The sequence below is a fragment of the Balearica regulorum genome, chromosome 22 (genome assembly GCF_011004875.1).
Source record: "Balearica regulorum gibbericeps isolate bBalReg1 chromosome 22, bBalReg1.pri, whole genome shotgun sequence".
Classification (NCBI taxonomy): Eukaryota; Metazoa; Chordata; class Aves; order Gruiformes; family Gruidae; genus Balearica; species Balearica regulorum.
The window spans coordinates 5,027,338-5,050,671 of NC_046205.1; the positions used below are offsets into that span (position 1 = coordinate 5,027,338).

At 42.3% G+C, this 23,334-nt stretch overlaps 1 long non-coding RNA gene across 1 annotated transcript in view; it reads left to right on the forward strand.

Moving 5' to 3' along the window:
* The first annotated feature begins 582 nt into the window (after positions 1-582).
* LOC142604819 (uncharacterized) overlaps positions 583-23,334 on the forward strand; it is a 79,659-nt gene continuing 56,907 nt past the window's right edge. Inside the window, exons 1-2 of the long non-coding RNA XR_012838656.1 lie at positions 583-715; positions 1,757-1,922. This is a non-coding gene — a long non-coding RNA (uncharacterized LOC142604819). The remainder of the gene's footprint in view (positions 716-1,756; positions 1,923-23,334) is intronic.

Consider the following 23,334-nt stretch of genomic DNA (forward strand, 5'->3'; position numbering starts at 1 on the left):
GGGAAGGTTTTTCTGGTTCTAAAGTGCTGCAAATCTGACATCTAAAAAATGGACAGTTGAGAAGGAACAAAAGAATCAGTACATTCAGACAAAAGGAAATGTTTGCAGCACATTAGGAATCTCAGACCATCTTTTGCAAACCATGATGGTTAACTTGGTCACCTCTAACAATTCTAATTCAGCAGCTGGTTTAATGTACAAATTAGATTACATCAGCAGAAAAATCTAGAGTTCTTATCGGAAAGTATCATCAGATACTTTCTAAAAGGGCTTGAAATAAAGCTGGAATCTGCTAAATGACAGGTGGAAGACACGATATCGGCCAGGCTGGGGCTTGTTCCTCTGTGATGACTCTGAAGAACTCTCTGGCATGTTTTGATTTCTTTCATATTTCTGATTCTTTCTGAAGGCTTGAAGAGTTGAGGCCATTCAAAGAGTTGATGAAAGCTGTGAATGAAAGTTCACTTGAGCAGAGGATGCCCTGCAAATGTGAACCGAGCTTCACGTACAGTTGTCTGCAGTGTTTAATTGCCCCTGCAACTTTTTTTGTCTGTCTTCTTATTTTTCCTAGGTTGGCATTTTTGTGGATGAATACCACTGGGAGTTAAGGACTTGCTGTGACTCTCACTCTTACTTATAGGAGTTTTGCCTGCAGCAGTCACATAGTTGAAAAATATAGATCCATGTGACTGCTAAGAGACCACCGAGAAGCCAAGTAAGTAGGACTCATGGCCATTTTGCAATTCCACCTCATTAGACATGTTTTGGGGCTTATGATTGTGCTGTGAGGATAAATAAGTATAAATATTATATTTGCCTCCAGGTTATCTTTAAAAATGTATTTCTCTGTCTCCCTCCCCTTCTTTCTTTCTTTCTTCCCCCCCCTCCCCCCCTCCAATTTTCAGTGTAGTCTGTCAACTCCTGGTAGGTGAGTTATCAACTCTGTGGTCTCGCAGTATGGTGGCCCTGCATAACGTATTGCATTGTAAAGGGTTGCCTTGTGCTGCCAATTATCCAAGGTTCTAGAAAGCAAAATGTGCAGCAGTGTGATTAAGTCCATGTGCAAGTAGAAATTCACATCACCCCAAAACTACTATTAGAAAAAGTATTGCAAAAAATATTTGACTTGTCCTCAATGCTACGTTTTTCAATATATAAATAAGTGGCAATAGCTGCCTTTTTTATCATTTGAACAATTCTTGTGAATTACCTTTGAGATGTAGAGGAGCAAGACACTACGGGAAAACTTGGGTAAATACATACAGGAATTGATGTTGTGGCCCAGATGTTGGTCTGTCTTAAACACGCAAAGTGCAAATTCTCTTTGTTGAACACACTGATCCAGTTCGCTACCTGCTGCAGACCTGTGTGTCTCCCGTGGAGTTCGTGGAATTATGCCAATTCACACCAAATGGCGACCTAGCCCACTGTTCTCTTTTACCCCAATTCGAAGTCCACGTGTTTTCAAAAATGAATGGACCAATTCCTGAAGGATAGGAACTGCACCAGGTTGCTGGAGATCAGGAAGTATTTAGGGAAAGCAATGTTTCTGTGGTTATTGTATGTGTCTATTAGTATCTGTTAGACGCGTAATCATGAGTTGTATGCAGCTGTAGTTTGGCTTGGTACATCCATTCTTACATATTTCCTGATTTTGTTGTTATACCTACCGGCGCTGGTGTTGGGACAGACCCCTTTTGAACAGTTTTCCAATCTACTTCATTAGTTTCAGTCTTTGTACTTCATATTTTCACAGATTTTAAGAGCTCCTCTCCAAGATATCACTATGATGTCATCATCGACATCTGTTATTTACATATGTACAAAGGGGCTGCGTTAATCAATACACGTGATGCAGTGGTGCGGAGTATGGTCTGAGGAGCTAAGCAGAGTGAAATCCACATCCTGATTTCTCTGACTTGGTATGGTACAAAGCCCAGCATCGCGCGGGTAAAACATGCTTATTTCCTCTGTCCCCGATTTACAGAGGCAACGTAAGTGCTTGAGACGTCACTGTACTGCGTCTCTGCACAGTATTCCTCCAAAGCTGCTACTGCAGGGCAGGAGAAGGGGTTAGCCACCAGACTAACCCAACCCTTCGCCGCAGGGACAGTGCTTTTGCTGATGAGCCATGCCAGCAAGCAAAAGGGTGTTAGTGCTACCTCAGAAGGACTTCAACATGTGCGGGGAGAGGTAGCAGTGCTTGGCTTTCAATTTCCTAAAAGTATTCCTGCTCTTTTTTTTTCCTTACAAGCAAGCATCTTGTCCTTATTCCAGTGTGAAGATTTCAAATTCACTGTAGTTAATGCAGGTTTGTCTGGTGTAAATGTTACCACAGTCAGCTCCAGTGGTTCCTATTTCCATTTCTACCCATCTGGGAGTTTGGAAAAGTCATTTGACTGCCTTTCTTCAATTCAGCTTTATCTAAAATGGCTTTTGAAGTGATGATCTACCTTTCAGTATACAGCCCTCTGTATACTGATGACTCTGCCATGAATGGTGCTGTCGGAGTTTATAGACCCTCAGTGGAGCAGATGCTGTCTGTGTATGGAGAAGCCTGAAATTTGTGAGTTGGTCTTTTGAGGCAGCCACTACATGATGCAACAACAAGAGCAGTTCCTTTAAAGTAGAGAGCAACACTAGGGTTTGTATAACTTACCTGCTTATTTTGGCTCATTGATGTTTCTAGGAGATGACGCCAGAAAATATTGTTGCTTTTTCATATTCAAGTTTTAAGAGGATGTTTAGTGTTTGGGGCTCATGTGGTTCTAGAATGTGGGTCTGACGTACCACGAGGTGGCAGTGTGCAAGGCCCAAAGTCTATGTTCGTTATACCACTTCCCTTTAAGTGTGTGATCAGACCAGCTTACTGCTGGAGTAGATGATCGTTGTAGGCCCTTTCCAGCTGGAACTATTCTATTCTATATTTCCCAGTAAATGTCGATGTTAAAAGGTCATGCACAGATCCTGGAGGATTTCTGGTTTTACAAAGGATACTTTATACTGTTACGCACTGATAGTCAATATATGTTCAAAAGTTTTGATGAAGCAAGTTTGAATACTGCTCATGAGAAGGACTGTGATCCTTTACTTATGGATCAGAAAAGGCTTTCAGAAGCAGTTTAGAAACAGCCCTCAATTTCTTCCTATACTAACCCTCCACATTCTGAAGTACAAATAACATAGTGCAGAGAAACTGTGCTGTCTTAAATGGAAGTGTCTGAGAAACAAAGGGCATTCCTCTGTCCGTGTGTGTGTACACACATACTGAGCAGAAAGAAACTACGCTCATGGTTGTTTCCAAAACATTTGCACTGGGACCATTAAAACAGCCTTCACCAATATTTGGGAAAATCATATGTGTCTCCAGTGAGGGACAGCTGGTGGGTAACCAGGAATCGTGAGCACCAAATGACAACCAGCTCTGCCAGTAAGAGGTACTTTTTGTTTTCCTTTCTTAATAAGTGTTTATTCTTTTGAATAGTTGTACAATGACAGTAGGAAAAATTGCATCGAAAGCAGTGGCTTAATCTACGTAGAACACAGTCCTAGCGTGAATTCATAAATGTTCTCCAAGGTTAGGCAAAACACAGTATGCTGGGAAGAAACCATTATTGCTGCAAAACTTGTACAAGACAATTCGTAATGGCAGGAATTCTGAGTCTGTGTGCTCAATAAGTAAGCAAAGCTCTAACAGTGAACAGAGCTGAAAAGAATCCTGTAGTTCTTCATGAACAGATACTATCCAGAAGGCTTCACATGTCTCTTTTTTCAGTAGCCTACAAAGTCTCTATACATAATGTCCACAGAAAAGACGCTGGATGTAACCCCTGGCAAGGAATAAGTTACTTTCAGTAGGAATGCTCTCTAGCTAGAAGCCATATACAGATGAGGTTCATGCTTGGTCCTGTGGGAGGAGTATAATCATATTCTATCTCTGGTCAAACTAGGCATTGGTCTTCTAATCATAGAAAGCTTCCACACAATTTCGGCAATGCTTTTGACTTGGTGAGGGACCCCGAAGGTAAATAAAATAGAGATGCAGTTTGTAGCATTTCAGCAGTGTGCTTTCACATGTGGTATATAGACTTTAGCTGTAGCATCCTTTGGTTGGTTGGGTTGGGTTGTTTCTGTTTGTTTCTGTTCCGAGGTCTAGGTTTAGGTTTTCAAAACCTCTAAAAAAATTAGTGTCTTTTTAGGTCCTCATAGTGAAATAGGTAACGTCAGGCTGTTTGGATAATGAAAGTGACAGTGTTTTGGGGAGCTTTGTGGCATTGCACTGTAATACATTTGCATTTATCATCTCATATTATTTCAAATTATTGTCTTTAGGAAGTCAGAGAACCTGCCCTAGGAGGTTGTTTGAATACTGGTGTGTTGCCTACGAATCTTGCAAGAGAAGCAATTTGGCTCTTTGTGTGTGGTGGCTCTTCAGTTCACGCTGTTGGAGACAATCTCATTTAAGCATCTGAGTGTTGCCTTATTTGTGAAAAGTTTTTTCACACCGAATACCATATTTAGCAAAACCGAGCAAAATTCTGCTCAGCTTCATGCATTTTTCTTCAGACCTATGCTTAATTTTTTGAATAGTTTCTTCCCCTACATGCAAGGACCCTCAGCACTTTTCCATTGTACCCTCCTCCTCCTCGGCCCCAAAACTCTCTGAGTTTACCTATCGTTCATCCCACTCTCTGCCAAATGAATGATCCTGCTGTATGGTTCCAGAGCAGAGTTATGAGCAGTAAGGATGCTGGCTAGGCTAGTGTTTTGGCTACAAGCCTTGGAAGAAGCGCTCTACTAGGAGCCAGTAGTGAAGGAGACTGAAAGATTCAGTGAAATGTATTCAACTAGCAATAGCTGATTCTAAGCCCTACCCATTCCCTAAGAAACAAATTACATTCCCCCAAACTTCACATCTTCTCACTCCTGCAGATAAAAGCATGGACTGGTTTCTTTTAATTTCCTGAACAAGCACAGAAGGAGAATTCTGCAAACAAAATTGCAAATTGCTTGTTTGCTTAAGATCAGATTTATTGGAAAGGGTGCCTGCTCTTTGGGAACTGGAAGAAGTGGTTTGTTTTTTTAGATGCATTCTGAACGACGTAAGCATTTTTTCAGATTATTCCCAGCATAATATGCCAAGGGGAATACGGTGTGTTTGTTATTTCCTTTAAAAAAAAAAAAATCAATGAACTGAAACATTCCCTGTAGACCTATAATATTTATTTCAATGTTCTGTCAATAAATATAATAAGGTTAGTTTTCGATCAGATTAGTTGGAAAAAATCATTTGAGGGAAGTTCTATTTGGTAAGCTCGATTGCAAAAAGCAATCAATAAGAAAAAAATTCCCTTGTTGTTATTGAAAGAAACACGGAGCTCTGAGGAGTTGTCCCAGAACAAGTATTTATGTCTCTGCCCCAGAATTCTTTTGCTGGCACCTGAAGGCTGACTTGCTAGCCTTTCTTCTCTCTTGCTTCCAAATGCCAGGGGAGGGGAAATGAAAGCACAGGGGAAGTCTGAGACAATATTTGAAGTACTAGCATAGCATTCTGAATACCGCAGTTCTTTTCCTTGCTAATGGGAAATCCCTGTTGACTCCTTTTGTGCGTTAACCAAACCATAATCCCCCTGCGATTCAGAACCTCATGTGCAAAACCTTGACAACAGCACTCCTCAATTTCAGTGGTCCTCTCAAAGGCAGCTGTATAAAAGTAATGCAAAGCTCATCATGCAGTTTCACCATTTATTTCTAACGCTGGAGAAGAGAGCTTGCCTGTCCTGCTACAATAATCTTTCCTCGACATTACCAACTCCAGTTGAATATGCCAGAGGCAGCGTTCTCACTGTGTTCTGTGCTGCAAGCTCGCCTCTGCTGTTACCAGGGCCGAGACAGCGTGGAGGTATGACGGCACAGTATACATCTGAAAATACTCTTGTGACTCCTGTGCAGCTGTGTTACCCATTTGGCCCAGCAATGGTGAGGTTTGTCATCAGCTGGCATGCAGGAAGGGAGAAAGTAAAGCCAGAAAGAAAACAAACACAAAATAATTAAGAATGAAAATGAGAAACAAAACTGTGAGGATTCGACGTCCAATCATCATGTTGTAACACACTCTAATCCCGCATCCCATGTTTCTCATTAAGTGCATTTTTTAGCTCAAAATAGTTTGGGGGACAAAGAAAGATCCATGTACCATAATTTCCCATATAAGGATAACCACTCAATTATTATCTGATTTCTGTGTATTCTGCAATATCTGTTGTAAGTTATCGTTGTAGGTATAACTACAAGCTGCATGTTTCTAATCTGTCTGCATTATATTTTACAATCTAGCTTTTGATAGAAGCCTCCTTTCTGTTCAGCTGGATTTTACAGCACTCTCAGGAATATGAGGAAGGTACCTGGCTTCTTGCAGGTGGAAGTAGGGGCATTAAAGCCCCATAAACATGTGGAAAAAACCCCCACCAAAAAACCCTTATAAATGATGAAATATTTTATCAACCAGGTGGATACTAACCTGCTGCACACAAGGGTGGTTGCCAAAAGGAAACCATTCTCTGTAATAGAATAATGATGCTCTGTGAAACAAAAAGAGGGGAAAAAACCCCAAATTACTACCACTGAACTTAACATTTAATTAACTGGTGTCATAGTTCTTAAGTCTCTTGACTTGACATCAGTGCATTTCTGCATTTCAACCTTTTTTCCAGTCATACTAGATGCTTATTTTAAGCTGATTTCTGGATTTCTACTGCAAAATCACAGTACGTGCACTGAAATCTGGGATGCTGCAGTATTAAAGTAGCTGCTCTAGTACCGAAGTGGTCACCAGCGTGTTAATCTGTGTGCCACAGAGAGCAAACTAAATTCAGTTGGTATCTTCTTTATGCATTTAAGTATCATGGATGAGCCTGATTGACTTGACGTTTTGCACAAGCGTTGTGTTATTTGTAGGTGCGTACATTCTATTCCTGGTGCAACTGTGCAAACTGTGTGCACATTGTAGTGTGTACGAAAGGATGTGAGCCGAAACTGTGCTCTGCACATTAACTGATGATGCCACAGCCAATAAAATTTGAGTTAGAAGAGCCCTTACCAGATCATTCGAGAGCCAGTTCTAATCAATTTAATTCTTTCAGACTTTTTGTTTTTTAATCTTCCAAAGGAAATCTTTATAACTTTATAAGGGGGGGGGGGAACCCCAATGAAAAGAGAAGTTGTGTTACCATATTCAAAATAAAGCCCTTGAAAGCAATTTCTTTGAGGTGGCATTGTGCATCAGGCTTGAGGGAAACACGAACAGACTCCCCTTCCTTCATTCAGCTAGATCAATGCAATACATTGACAAGGCCCCACTCTTGTGGGAGCAGTTGGCCAAAATTGCTTTTATAATATATTCTGGAACAGCAAGCAGGGAGGTACTAGAAGCAGCCCAAAGGGGCCCGGGAACGATATAAAGGCTGAATGTAAAATAAATTTCTGTGATTATATATGGTCACTGAAGTGGAGCTGAAAAAAAAAAAAAGGTAGATCTAGTAAAGAAAAAGCTAATAAAGATAAAACCAGTGCTTGATAATACCAGTTTTCCCTTCAGAATATAGTCAAAGGTTTGGGGGAGAATCCTCTAAATATAGCTGTGTTAACATTAATGGAGAATCTTAGGTGTTTTTTTGCTGGAGAGTTGTTGGATGTAAAATGTTATTTTATTACTTAAAACGCAAGATAACTTGAAAACTGCACAAATTATGAGTAGGTTTTGTGATTGCGGTTGTTTTTTTTTTCAGATTGCCACTAGTATTTAGAAAGAAGAGAGAGAAGAAGGAGAAAAGACACTAGAATCCAAAGATATGTGATGTTGGTCATTGCAGAACTTTGGTCTAAATGTTTCTCCTAATCTCTCCATAGTCATGAGCCATCACAGTTGCCTATGGGTTTTTTTGAATTGCAGTTTTTTACCTTTTGGTTACCCTTCCAGGACAGTACTGTGATAGGACAGGGAACGGAGGACATGAGCTAACTTTTGTTTGTGGAGGTTGTGAATCTGCCTACATTTCTTAGATTTTTGTAACCTTTAAAACCTACTTTGGAACTTTATTGGGTTGAGACAAGCAGATGAGGCTGTCCTGGCATCAGCTAGGACATCGTCTGATGAAGCCTCACATGATAAAGGCCACGTAGTACTCTTCAAAGCTGTGATGGTGGGAGATGGCAGATGGTTCCCCAGCAAGAATTTTCCAAATTGTTAACAACAAAGCCGGCAGGAAAATTGAAGCACGTGACACATCTATACAGAAGAGGACCTGCATCAGGCCACTGATGGGTGAGATTCATGCCGCAGCACAGCCGTGCTTGTAGACGTTTCGTTAGCTGCTGTATTGCATGAACCAGTGGGGGTCTGGAATGCAGCTGGGCTGTGGGGAGGGACAGGCAGCCAAGACAATTGCCAGGGCCATGGCGAGTCCTGGGAATGCCATAGTGTGGGCAATTGGGTTCCAGGTGCGGTGGTTATGTTTAGGTCAACTTCTCCTCTAAGCCGTGAACTCATTCGTCGTTCTGTGTGGAGTCAGCAGTATAAGACCACCGTGGGACTCTTGCTCTGGATTGTTCGGTTTGCTGTAGCAGAAGATGATACTAAACTGGGTGGTGAGGTAGACATGGCAGAGGGGAGGGCCAGCCGTCCTACAGAGGGACCTGGACAGGCTGGAGGAGCGGGCTGGCAGGAGCAGTATGAAGTTTAACAAAGACAAGTGCGAAGTCTTGCACCTGGGATGAAATAACCAGAGCGCCCAGTACAGGCTAAGGTCTGTGTGGCTAGGGAGCAGCCTTGCTGAAAGGGACCTGGGTGTCTGCTGACAAGCAGGGTGGACAAGCTGAACGTGATTCAGCAGTGCGCCACTGCAGCAAGGAAGGGAAATCAGATCCTGGGCTGCATCTCCAGGGACGTGACTGGCAGAAATAGAGATGTGATCATCCCACTCTACTCAGCACTTGTCAGGCTGCACCTGGAATACTGTATCCAGTTCTGGTGCCCATGATTCAAAAAAGACACAGACAGATTGGAGAGGGTCCACGGAGAGTTCACGAAGATGATCAAAGGGCTGGAGAAGGTGCCCTGTAAGGAAAGATTGCAAGACTTAGACCTTTTCAACCTATGGAAGAGAAGGCTCAGAGGGAACTCATCGCAGTTTTCCAGTACTTAAACAGCAGCTACAAAGAGGACAGAGGCTCTCTCTTTGCAAGGAGCCGCATGGAGAGGACAAGGGGCAACAGGTACAAGTTGCATTGGGAGAGGTTTCGTCCTGATGTAAGACAGACATTTTTTACAGTGAGAACAATTAATCACTGGAACAACCTCCCCAGGGACGTGGTGGAATCCCCATCACTGGAGGTTTTCAAGATGCAGTGGACAGGGTGCTAGATAATCTCATCTAGCCTTTCTTTCCCACAAAAGATTGGACCAGATGATCTTTCAAGGTCTCTTCCAACTTGAGCTGTTCTATGATTCTGTGATTTTTCTCACCAATTTAGTCTTCTGTGTTAGTAGATGTCTTCTAGATGCTGACATCTAAAGCTACTGCTGTCTTTTGTCAGTGGCCACTTGCCACGTGAGATGATGTGCAGAACTGTCAGGTAAAAGCAAGCCAACATTTAACCTTTCTTTTCAGTTTGCCATTTAGAGCAGAAAAAGATCTTTATAATATATAGATCCAAGCTAATGATAGGCAAACTGCCTTTTCTGTTTTGATCTGATCGATGAATTGGTTTTCCAAAAATGATGATAACTCCCCCTAAAATTTCTTCTCCGCTAATCTAAGGATAAGATTCACAGTGGCAGAAGGAAGAGAAACAATTTTCGTAAGGTCATGATCTTGTGGTCTGCAGAGAACTAAGAGGTCACAACCCACACAAACTGACTTGACTAGACGATTCAGGGAGACAGTGTAGAGAAATCACAGGGGAAAAAAACATCATTTAACTCTCCTGGCAAAGACCACCAATGAAATAGTGTGATAGTGGATATTTGACATTGTTTTCCATTATTCCTCTATAGGCAGCTAAAATTTTGAGATTAAATAGTTAAGCCTTTTTTGTCAGTGCTGAGTTATATTTTCTATGTATGCACAATCAGTTACACATTCAGGGAGTGAAAATAGAGCTTAAAACCAGTAGAAACAAAACTCTGAAAAGCACGGATTGGCCTTTCATATGTTAGCACTTTCCAGCACGTTAGAGATTGCAATCGTGGTATTTCTAGGTTGCTTGTGAGTCAAGTCAGAGGATCTTCCTTTATGCCTCCAAGTGCAGAGTGAATGATGAGGTGACATCATCTTTGAATATTCTACTGGTATGTTAATTAAATTGTAACTTTGGTTTAACTGAAAACTTAAACTTGTAATTTTCTTAGAAGCTGATATTCCAACAACTGCAGATATATTTAGCAGAAATGTGTTAACTCTGTATTTGCCAATACCATCCAAGATAATAAGAAACTATGCAGATGTCCTGTGCTACAGCGGATAAGTTTTTGCTGAATATCCCTAGCATTCCTCAGTGGAGTGCTCTCCAGCATTTTGTGTGAAGCAGTGGGCTTAATTTCAACATACGCAGGTAGGAGCTTGCAGCAGTGTAGGCCACCTCCCTGTCCTCACTGCAGGATGCTCTCCATTGCTTGCTGGAAAGGTGGTTGTGGTGCTGCTGCCCGTCACGCTCTGAGGATATGCGTGCGAGGGGCATTGCCAAGTAGGCTGCTACCAGGTGTATTGTACTAAGTGTGAGAAAGGCTCTTGGCTCTGCCCCTTTTGTTCTCTCTGTCTGTTCAGTCTGATTGGGCTTCCTCCTTCACAAATATTTTGCATCCTGCTTGTATGTTTTGCCAAAATTGGGGAAGTTTTAAAGTTAGATAAGCATTCATTCAGCAGTCAGAAATGGACGAATATGCAGAGTCATATTTTTCAAATTCCTTTCTCCTAATCTTTTTTTTGCATGAAACATCATAATAGGAACATCATTGCTCATTGCCCCAGGCAGCCAGTCATGCTGGTTTCTTGAATTAATACTTGATTGTTGCTTAGAAAAAGTATATAGGCTTAGGATTCAAGCAACAGCATGATTCTCTCTTTGACATAGTTGGACCTACCACTACCATTAACTAATCATCTCCTCTACCAATGTTGTAAAGAGAAGGGTCAGGTGATAGCTGGATTTATAAATGCCAAAAGTCTGGTTGTGTTTGAAGATGCGGATAGAGGCAGCCATCTAAGGAGGATGTAAGTCCTGGCTCGCCTATCTGAGTTGGAGTCAAGTTGTGTTTCTCTTTCCAGACTAAGCAAGTTTTTCAGAAAAGGGATGTAACATTTGCGTGAGCTTTCTTGATGTGATGAGCCACGTGGTTGGCTTACACACTTGGTGGATGGTTGCAAGGTCTCCTCCTCTGGTTATCAAAAGACCTGCCACACTTCCCGTTCATGGCAAGGAATGCTATCTGTTCCTTTTAACCAGGGCCACGCAGTCAGGCGAGGGGAGGAGGTTCATTCAGTGAAGAAAATATGTCCAAGCCTGCACGGGCTAGGAGCTGTTTTCGGTGTGGAGCCAGAGCAGGCTGGCAGTGCCATGACGCTGGGACAAAGTGCCAACAATGCTGCTCTGAGGGACTGCTGTCTGAGGCTTGGCTTTTGCATCCACACTTAGATACACAAGTGTGACCCCTGGATGCTTACTCTTCTTCCAAAGATTACTGCAGTCTCAGACACCTAGTATAATCTAACTTTACGCTGTAGAAACAACCCTCCCCCCATCGCCAAGGCTTGGGACCACTCGCGGCAGTGGTGGAATGTGTGCCTTAACGGGTCAAAGTGGGTTGCCAGTGATGGGTCTCAAAAAGGTTCCCCATTCCTGGAGCATTATGAGGGTCCCAAAGGTATCTTGCAGAGCGCATTTCATTGCTTTACTTTCAGGTTGCTGGAGCTAACAGAGCTATTATGTATGAAACATAAACTGGCAACAAGCTAGCACATGCCTTGGGCAACAAGCAGTTCTTGGGGTTTTTTAATATCATTCATCTCTGGAGTGTCTATCAGTGATGCATGATATGACAAAAGTCTCATTCTTCTATACCAGCTTCTCAGCACAGAATAAATTAGGAAGAGCAGAAAATTTCCCTCCCTTGACTTCCACAAAGCGTGGCCACTTTGGCTCGTCTGTGCCAGTTTGCAGCGTGGTGCTTGGCTTGGCCTTGGTCTGCGATGCTGTTGTCCCACATGGGAAGTGAGAAGCAGTGTGTATGGAGAGAGGACGGACCCAATACTGTTATTCCATGTTTGCCTCTTCGTCTTCTATTTTTACAGTTGAATATTAATGAGCAGCGATACCTGGGCTTATCAGCACTTTAATTACAGGTGAGATACTCAGGGTTTCTATTGTTGCTTCCCTGGGGTTTTAGCTGCACTGTCACAGTACTCCCTAGATCTCGTTAAATTCTTGTTTTCATTAATGCTTTATTTAAGCACAACCTACTCCTTATAACTTAAAGATGTATCCGGTTACCCTAATTCAAAGGATGAAGGGCTAGGACAGGTTAGTAAAATACAGCATCAGTTATACTTTAGCAAATCCATGGGTTGCATGAATTATCAAATCATAGAGTCTTCATGGCGCTTGGCTCCAACATCATCACTTCACAAATGTGAATAGGACTGTCAGGACAGGCTCTTTGCATATTCTTCATCAATTCTGTTTTAGAGGGGTATCAGCTGAAAATATCAATACAGATAAAAAATGAGCCACACTGAAAATACAATGAAACTTAGAAATTTCTAAGGGAATATTCACTCGCAAGCTCTACAGACAGCCGTGTGCTTAAAAACTTTGAGACCAACGATCTCAATCTGCAATCAAAATGTACTTTTTTGTGCAGCTTTCCAAACATTTTTATAGTGTTTTTGCACAAGCTCTCATTTTCTGTGGTTGCCTCTGCTTTCCATTCAGTATCATCTGGTCACTGTGAAATAGATTGAAGGGAGATGAACATTTCATCAAAAATTAACAAACTTAATTTTGCATTTAGGACTTGCGTACAAAGTACATGTTGCGGATTTGGCTAGTGGTTTCCTGTCTTACTATGAAAAATGGTTTGCTTGGTAAGGGGCACTCCCAGGTGATGCTCACTGGCACCGATAGTTTCTGCAAAGACAAAATATCTGCGTGGGAAACTTTCTTTCTATGTGGAAGAGTCGGGCAGGATTGAAGGCACAACTGCAATCCCCAAGGAAGAAGACACTGTCTGAAATAAATCCATGTCTGGTTTATAAGGCTTTCCTGCCGTATCAGCGTTCTGAACCTGAATGATCTGTGTCTCAGTAGCCTTTCAGCTACAGCGTGTATGCTGGTGGCCAAGGAGTTCAGGACTGCTCTGAAGAGCACAGTTCTCCAACCGGATTTTCAGAACGCAGGAACCCGTTCACTTACTTTCAGCACAACGACGCACGTAACTTACCCGGCTTCCTCGGGTGGCCCTGGCTGCCCGTGAGGCGATGGTTGTGCACTCAGCTGGTGCAGTTGATGATACGCAAAATGCTTGGCTCTATATGTTCCCCGGAGTATCCGTAGCTGTCGGTCACATACGCAGATTCACTACACATACACAGTGGTAACGTTTTAAAGGGATATAAACCGTTAGATACGAGGCAGAAAATAAAGAAGAAAATGGAAAGAATAATTGTGCCACTAGAAAAATCAACGTGTGGTACCCCCATTATGAATGCCATATTCAGTCTCAGAAAGAATAGGAGGAAAACCAGAAAAGCTTTAGAGAGGTCTGACATGGATGATCAGACAGAGACTGCCTTCGTACAGGACGGTGATGGACAGAGTAAGAATTACTTGCTTGTGAAAGAGGGGTGAGACAATACTAGAGACTCTCAAAACTCATGCGTGGTGTTGTGACTAGTGAAATGTTATTCACTGTTTCTTGGGTTATTAGAGCTGGAGGCACCTAATTACATTTTCATCCATAAGTGGTGTGTTGGCTTTTTTTTAATTAATCGTGAATTAATTGGATATTACAGATAGCAGAAGTCTGAATAGGATCAATAAGGGATTGAAACAGACTCATGAAATACAGGTCCTTTCGCAGGTATTGGCGTGTTCCACATGCTACCTCTGACTCTGAAAGTCCCTTAAATTAGTGATGGCTGTAAGTTAAGACAGGATGCCGTGGGGTGGATTGTGCCCTGAATTGTCTTTGGGTCTGCACCGGGTGTCTGCAGGGAGCAGCTGTCGAGGCAGGACCCAGGCTGGGGCTGCAGCCTGACGCCAGGCTGCCGTTCGTGATTTCTTATCCTTAAGTCTTTCCTCTGTTCATCCTGGAGCTGTATGTATGTAGGCAGAAACAAGAGGATTCTTTTTGACAAATCTTCTGTTTCACAGAAGATTTTCAACTGACTCTTTCCAGCATTTGTCTGTATCACCTCTCTAGTTCTGTTTATCTGTAGTTTTGTGTCCATTGCTATCTCGCTCCTTTATATAGCAAGGGGAATAGAAGAGATATCCATAACCATTAGCTGCTAGGTTTCAGAGTAACCCATGGAAAACTACCCGCATTCCATACCCTTGTGTAGCGATAGGCAGCTTCCCAAGCTTGCCAGCATTTGTCAAGTACGTTTTTATCTATGCGTCTTCCCAAAGAACATGTGTTGAGTCATGAAACTGCTGAAGCTGCTCCCTGTCTCCCTCCTTGGACGTGCAGCTCTTGCAATGTTTCTTTGCATGCCCTGTGATTTCCCCCAGCAGTTCTCCTGCTCCCTCTCCCAACAACTGCTGCCGCTGTGTTTTCTCTAGCGGCTTAGACGTGCTGGGGCATAAGCACCTCATCTCTGCTGCCGCAGACAGCCGAGTTTGGGTGAAACTGGCTCCCTCGTGTCAGGCTGCTGGAGAGAAGGATAAAAGCTGCTGCCCGCGTGTCGCTGGCAGAGCACCAGAAGACCTGTTTTGTTCCTAAGGATTTATGTAAAGCTAGCATTTGCAGTGTTTTGTCAGCTCAGCAAAACTGCCCATGGGCTTTGCGCGTTTCTGGTGCAGGTTTTTGGGGTGGGCGGTGGGGTTTCAGAATCCCCCACAAAAAGGTAACCAGTATTATATATCATTATCTTGCTGTAAAGCAAATAATCCATTGTATTGCACAGCAAGCCTGTAAGAAACCAATGGTAATCCATTTGTTGTGAGATTTTCCTCTTTAGCCTAAAGACCCTTGATATTAAGCAATAATTCTAAGTGGAATCCTTTGTATTTAAGAATTCTGTGATTCTTGACTTCTCTTTCTCATAAGCATGAGCTAATGTGTACATGCAATGTGAGCCTGCTCTGTTGTTTGTACTCATAGAGCTAGTTTTAAGCAAATGCATCTTTTATTCACATAAGTCAATAATAAAGAGTGGCCACTGCATGAAAACTGATCTCAGGACTCCAGTAAGAAGAAAACTTCCCATAATTCCCAAGCTGTATTCTTGTGGTTTTAAAAGAATGCTGTTGAATCTGCACTTGGAACGGAGTAGCTGAATCTTATTTATAGCCGTGTTCTGTCTGGTTCATTTCCTCTTGCTTCCCTACAGAATGATATGAATGAAAACGACACTATCGACTACGTGGGTAACAACAAAAGAGCTTATAGAAATAAGATTTTTATAGTTTCAAGACTAAGGGAATCAAAAGCGTAAGAGTTATGATCTTAGAGAACAGGGGAAGGATCAGACTGTGCTAGAGGTCCCACTGGTGGATCTTCTGGGTTTTGGGGTTGGGGGGGGGGGGGGGGTTTGGCTTTTTTTGGGCTTTTTTTGTTTGTTTGTTTTTGTTTTTAAGCACAACTTCGCAACTACAAATTTGCATAAATGATATGAACGTTGAGGAAGACTTATGTGGGCATGGAAACCCCATGTCATAACTATAATTCTTGGTTTCATTTGCAGCCAAATAGCAAGACAGAATTAATTTCTACAATGTACACTTTTAAAAATTCACATTATTTTTAAGTATTCTTAAATTTTGTTGCTTGTTCAGTGTTTTCCAAGTAAGCAAATAAACCACAGAGCACTCAAACGTAACGCCGCACAAAGCCAGCAAAAGTCACTAAGTAGCCTTAATACATCTGAAGAGGGGATGCATTGCAAACTGCAGACAGCCAGAAATACGAAAGCGGAAAAATGAAAACTTGTGAGTATTTCCCAAAAGCACTGCTGTAGAGTATTGTATTATGGAAAGCACTATAACTTGCAAACTGAATCAGACGAACTTTGATTTCTTTTAATTCCCTCAGAAGCCAAATTATGCTAAATTTTGTCTATAAACAAAGAAAACCTGGTGCCTTCCTTAACAAGCTTAGTCTGTGCACTGAAAAACGAACAATCAAGACAGCAACTAAGTTGGTATGAAGATGTGCTGGAGATGAGCCAGCGTATCGCCTGGAAAAGCTCTCGCAGTCAGAGCGTGGTGGAAAGGCGGCAGAGCTCCTTGCACCAAGGGCGCTGGGCACTTCGTCACGAGAGCGTGTGCAATTGCACCACTGGGAATCGCTCACATACGGCACTCTTATTCTTCTTCGTCCGTAGTCATGTCCGATGCCTCTACGCCAAGAAATCTGTCCCACACTTGGAGGTCTTCAGGTTAGCCTCCTGACTGCACCAGTTCAACTTTAAAAGCATTTACTGTTTCAAGGGGGATTCTTTTTGTATGGGTGGATGTTTAATGGCCTCGGCAGCGCTGACAAATGGTGACAGATGGAAAGACATATTAGAAGTAAGCAAACACTATGACATCTTCGGGGTAATTTGAAGTGGAAATATTCAGACCGTTTGTAATAACTTACAGGTAAAATTATACACAAGTATATTATGAGCAAGATTACATTCAGTATTAATCACGCAGAGTAAGTACATATAGCTATCTTGTTGCTCCTGCCCTGGTATTTAATGACATTTTGACGTACGTAACATATGAACGACAAATGTGTAAAAGAAAATCATCAATATATAGAAGAGGAATTACCACAGTGATGTGTATGTGGCAAATAAAGAAGGGAACTTGAATTCTCAGAGATGCAACTATGCAGGTAAAATATTGTCAAATAACACGAAAATTTCAGCTTGATTGCTTATAATAAAGAAAATTTTTACAGAAGCTAGGGAATTCTATCAGACAGGCTTAATTTCTGGCAGTGCCTGTGAGACAAGGATAAAGAGAAATGAAAGCTGTGAGGTATGAGAGTACTTTCCTCAGTGCTTTTCTGTGCAACACCTGGCCTTACAGCTTTAAGTCATCCGCTCCGTATTTACTGAAATGTAATGTGAGTGGCTTAAATTTACCTGAATGCTTCACTACTTTATACTGGTGTGAAGTTAATGAAACTAGAAATGTGAATCGGTATCCCAGGCTGACGTGCAGTGCCTTGGCGTGGGATGCCAAGGGTACAGGTCTGACACTAAGCAAGTCCTGGGACCTCAGCGTTCACCCTGACCGAAGCCCCGAGTTTATGGATCCTGATTATACCCAGCAGGGTATCCTTCTTAGCGATGAGAGAAGAAAAAAAATCTGAAATCTGTCTCTTCAATATCCTGTTACTGCTGCGAAGGTGGAGGGAAAGGTAGGTTTGTACGTAGTTTTCTTCTCTTTGCAAGAAAACTTTGCCTGCTGCCGTCTTTCTATTTGTGCGTTTCCCTTCGGCAGTTTACAACGAAGATTTGCGTTCTTTAAGATGCCTTACAGATCGCTTCTTTACCGTTAACTAATAATTGGGTTTACTTTAAAGTTCATAGCTGACGTGTGGTTAGTCCCCACTGAGAAATAGCCATTTCGCTAAACACAAACCAATTAATTGATCAATGAGTTACCAGACAATGGGAGATGTTCTATCTTTACATGCGTGTGTGTTAAAAAATGTGGTGCAGCAATATTAGATGTCACGTTGCTAAAATAAATTATTGTCTATAAGGGACTGTACAGTCAGATAAACTTGGTGTTGCATTTATTTCAGCTTGAAGACATTTACTTTTTTTGTTTTCACTTCGCTTTTTTAAGAAACAAGCATTAAATAATAGTTACATTACTGTGTAAATTTCTTGAATTTTAGAGTTCTGTGTTTGTCAGAAGAAGATTTTGACTGTTGTCCTACTTTGCTCAAATACTAACTGGAAGTTTCATCGTGTAAGTTAAGAGACAAAAAAGATCTGTGAAGTAGTTCAGCTTATTCCCTGGGGACCAGTTCAGGATCATTCTGTTCCAGGTGAGCTTTGCCCACTTTTGTTTTCTGTGTCTCTTGTGTTAGAGCTCTTGCCTTGTATCATCACATCATGACGTTGAAAAGGTAACCAAGTGAATCTCACATAATTCTTGCTCTTGCACAGTAGATAAGAACACAAGTGGATGCGTACATATGGTTGAATTTAGCAGAAATAAATGAGGCTGGGATCACAGCGTTCAGACTGACCTAAGTTGGGAGTTTATGGACCTGGATTACAACCAGCGGGGAATCCTTCAGTGATGAAAGAAAAAATACTCACCAGCCTGTCTCTCCACTGTGTCTGTTGAAGATACTTCCCTGATTTCAAATTAGACGTGTGCAAGCTCTGGGAGTCAGGTTCCTCGTAAAGATGCCAAAGTCTTAGAGAAGAAAAAAGGGAAAAGTAGTGCTACCAGTACTGTGACTACAGCCTTGCTTTCTCTGACGGCTTCTTTCCTTCCCCTTGCCTTGTGTCCTGTGTGAACTGGTCCTGGTGTCACTCTACTAATAAGGTCACAAACACTATGCAAGGTCTAGCCTGTCTTTGTGCTAACGCCGTATTACTGTCATAGTTTTGTTCTTGTCAGGGTGTCTAAGTTTCAGAGAACAGGAATGATATCACGTGCTGGATCCATCATGTCTTTAAAGGCGGCAGTTTGTAGGTTAGCAGACTGTAGAAACTACGCTAACGCCGCTGTAATCCCCACCAAAGTCGGTTTATGTCAGAGTTCGATGTGACGGCTGTAACACAGCCTCTTACAAGTGGTTCATTTCCGAGAGTGGAAGGTGTCTGTGGAAATGTTGGCACTTGTTTGGGGTTTTTGTGCATGACCACAGCACAGTTGGTGGGGATTATACTATATTATTATGCTTATATATATATATTTTTAATATATATGCTTATATATATTTATATATAATTATGCTATTATATTTATTTGCAGATATTTTGAGGTTAGAGGACTTTGGAGAACACAATTTCTGGGGCTGATACTGGGTGGCCCTACACATTCAGGTGTATATGGGACTTTCTTGATTATTATTTTTGTCTCAAAATGGGTAGTCCATAGGGAGTGGTCCTCAGAAAACCATCTCCTGATGTCTGTCTGCTGCCATTCCTCTGGACATCTGGTTTGTTCTCATCCCTCCAGTTGTCTGTACCTAAATCCTGTGTCCCCCCTGCTTTGCAGCTTATTTGTTCTGTGCTGGTTCTTCTCACCTTTCTGTTCTCGGGCAGCACCGTGCACTTGTTTCCTCCATGGTGATGTGCAGAGCAGGAAGCTTTCTGTGCTCTGCAAAGCCTAGGAGCTGGGAGAAGCTCTGTAGCCTGCTCAGCTGTTCTTCACACATCTCCCAAGCGCTAAGTGAGAAGAAGAAGAAGAGGTAACACCTTAAGTGAACCATCTCATGTATATATTTTAGTTTGATCTAAAAAGAGAGCTGAAGTCTGTTGCCTGATGCTTTCGCTTAATAAAGTGAGTTGATGGATGCTTGGGACGATCTGTGTTGCACCCAAAGCTGCATACCAAAGATATTTTCAGCTCCTTTGGAAAGTTAATAAAAGGAGCTTGGCTGGATTTATGAACAGCTTGGCTGCTGATCACAGTTCTGGGTCAAAGTAACGCTAACACAAATTAGCAAAAGCTAATCCCACGCCTTGCTTCTCCTGTCTTTGGATCTTCTCTGCCTGTCTAAGCACCTGTCAGAACAGCATCCGGCACTGTGCCTGACTTGAGCCCAGCCTCTAAGGACCACTGACTCTGGAGCACATTTACACTAGTAAATCTAAAGAAAACAGGCACTGCAAGGGGGACACTGCTTTGCTGTTATTTTCCCTCCCCCCCCGCAATCTGTTTTTGATGGGGAGAGCAGAGGACAGTAATTTCTTTGTGCTCACCTGCAGCACTCAAGAGAAAAATCTTCCATGCTCCCAGCTCCCGTGTGACATGCCAGGAACAAGTCCATGCCTTGTCCACATGACATGTCTTGGAGTGAGTCCAGAGGAGGCCACGAAGATGATCCGAGGGCTGGAGCACCTCTGCTATGGAGACAGGCTGAGAGCGCTGGGGTTGTTCAGCCTGGAGAAGAAGAGGCTCCAAGGAGACCTTACAGCAGCCTTCCAGTCCCTGAAGGGGCTCGCAGGAAAGCTGGAGAGGGGCTGTTTCCAAGGGCATGGAGTGACAGGACAAGGGGTAATGGCTTTAAACTGAAGGAGGGGAGATTTAGATTAGATGTTAGGAAGACATTTTTTACGATGAGGGTGCTGAGGCCCTGGCACAGGGTGCCCAGAGAAGCTGTGGCTGCCCCTGGCTCCCTGGCAGTGTTCAAGGCCAGGTTGGATGGGGCTTTGGGCAACCTGGGCTGGTGGAGGGTGTCCCTGCCCATGGCAGGGGGTTGGAACTAGATGGGCTTCGGGGTCCCTTCCCACTCAAACCATTCTGTGATTCTATGAATGTTGGAAGCAGGCTTGAGAGAAAGCCAGCTGACCCCAGGCAGGCAAGCAAAATGCACATTTTTCTAGCTCTTCTCCATCTACCAAAATATTCCCCAAATTCATCTAACATTTCCTGCTGAAGAGTTGGCAAATGTGTTTCTCAGAGAGGGAGACTGTGGTACTCAAATATGTTCAGGATGCCCTGGGGCTAGTAAGAGGCATCTTGTCAGAAGATTTGCTAGGGATTATATGAGGGAGTGGGTTTCATGTGCGTTGCTCCCAAACCCAACCACCAGTGACATCCTAGAATCTGCTGAGGTGTAGCAGTAAAGAGGAGCTGATCATGAGTCTCACCGTACAGCACTGCAAATGTTGTGGATTACAAGAAGGCTTTTCCCACTGCAGACAAATGTAAGCAAGGACAGAATTAAGCCTTCTATAAGAGTGAGTGTCAGGTTTTCATGAGATGTTCTGCCCAACTTGCAGCTAATCACCTCATTATTTTCCTTTCCACTCATACAAATAACAGTATGTAGTATTGCTAGGACTTCCTTCTCTTGTTTAGGCTGTGCTATAAAAGAGTATTTTAAGAATTTTATAGTATATGCCTTTCTTATTTTAAACCAACATCATCTTGGTTTGCAGCTAAATGACGCACGACATCCAGTGAGGTAGATATCTGGGCTGATGCAAACTGCATTTCTCAGGAACAGGACAGATGGAAAGTTCTCATGTGCAGAGATCTCAGAGTTCTCTGTAGGTAACGGGTTACAGAAAGAGGCACTAAAAGCTAGGAAGGCTTTTTTTTTTTTTTTTTTTTTTTTTTTAAACAACTCAGCAACATGTAATTCACTGCTTCACTGAGAAAGAAATGGAATTTATTTTTTTTCCCTTGTTGTTCTTACCAGCCTGTGGGAATGCCTCAGTCTGTGTGTGTGCCTGGGTCTCTGCGCGTGTGTGTGCGCACGTGTGTGTGTGTGTGGTGCCGTATTGCTGGTGCTCAGATTGCCTTTTTTACTGTTTTATTTCTGAGTGCGGGAGGGAACCCTGAAGAGCGATGGAGCAGTTTGACTTTAGCATTAGTTCCTGTGACATTATTTATGTGATGCGTTTCTCACAGATTCCCTCGAAGTAGAAGCCGTTCCCTATCACACCCCACCCCCAGTCCCATCTGGACTCCGACCACTCCCCCCGTTTTCTCTATAACCCTAAAAAGCTCAGCTGCATTCTTTTGTTCTGCTGCTCAGCCAGTCCGTGTAATAGCACCCTTTCTCTCAGACCTTCTAAACCTGGCTGGAATTGCTGCAATGAATGTATAAGTGACAAAAAGAAAAGCAGAGTGTAAAAGATGCTAATCAGCCTTTGTTCTTTTCAGACATGACATGCGGGACCTGAAGTATAGATTTTGTATGGAGAGAGATAGATTTTAATTAAGCATCTTAATAGAGAAATCCTTCTTGTTTTTTTCAGAATAAATTAAGGAAGTAACTTTGATGCAATATCATTTTCATCTAATCAGTAACATTCTGAAATTACCATGTTGTTTTCCATTAGAAATACCATCATCCAACAAATCAGATAAAATTATTTAACACAGCTATATTGCAACCTCAGCTAACATTAGCCTGGGCATGTGTATACACAGACCAGCAGATGGTGAGTAAATTGACAAATGTTTATAGGGAGAAAAGGGCAGACAGTATCAACAATTTTATATACTCCTTTGAATAAGATGCCCATATCCAATCTAGATTCACTAATAATCAAATAAAGGCTTATCAGGCTTTTGCCATCTGCATATAGAGAATACTGATTACTGACACCAATAAAAAGCAAATGTCATTAGCTTTTACTTGTATTCACAGATTATTAATATCCCCATTAAAACATTTGACTTTATATTTGGCATGAATTCAGTGGGTTTTGTTTGACATAAACCGATACATTGACAGAGACATTCCCATTAGCTTTTATACCATAGTGTTTGCCATTTTTTTAACGTATGAAACAAAGTGCATGAAGAGCCATCACCTTGCCGAGTCGGGACAACAGTTCTAAGTCTGGAAAAGTGATGGAGTTGCTGCTGCGTGACTGTGTCTTCGATAAATGTGTGTGGTGGTTGTGGCGGGTTTATACAACTGTAGTTTCTGTGGACAGATTTGCAAAGTTCATATTCATGACAGCCAGAGGCAGGCCACAGTTAGCCTTGCATGTCCAAGCACTCTTTATTGTTATTAATATTTATTTTCTATTACAGTAGTGCCTTGAGGCGTAGTCAAGTGGGTGCCGTGTTTGCCCAAAGTGAGAGCTTGACAAAGTGAACAAGGAATGGGAAACTGAGACACCTGGAGATCAAGCGACTTACTCAAGAGCATACAGAGAATCTTTATGTGAGCAGGAAACAAAACCCGGCTCATCTGAGTAGAATCTCTCTCTTGACCCACTATATACACTTCTTTTTCTAACGGAAGGCATTTTCCCAAGAATAAGACATTCCCAATTGATGTGTAGGGAGTGTTACCTCTTGATCGTATCATTCAGTTCTATCAGCAAGTCACATGAGGATCTAACTTAATTAAAAGCAAGGAAACCAGGATTAACCACGTCCCATTTTTTCCACCTACCACAGAAG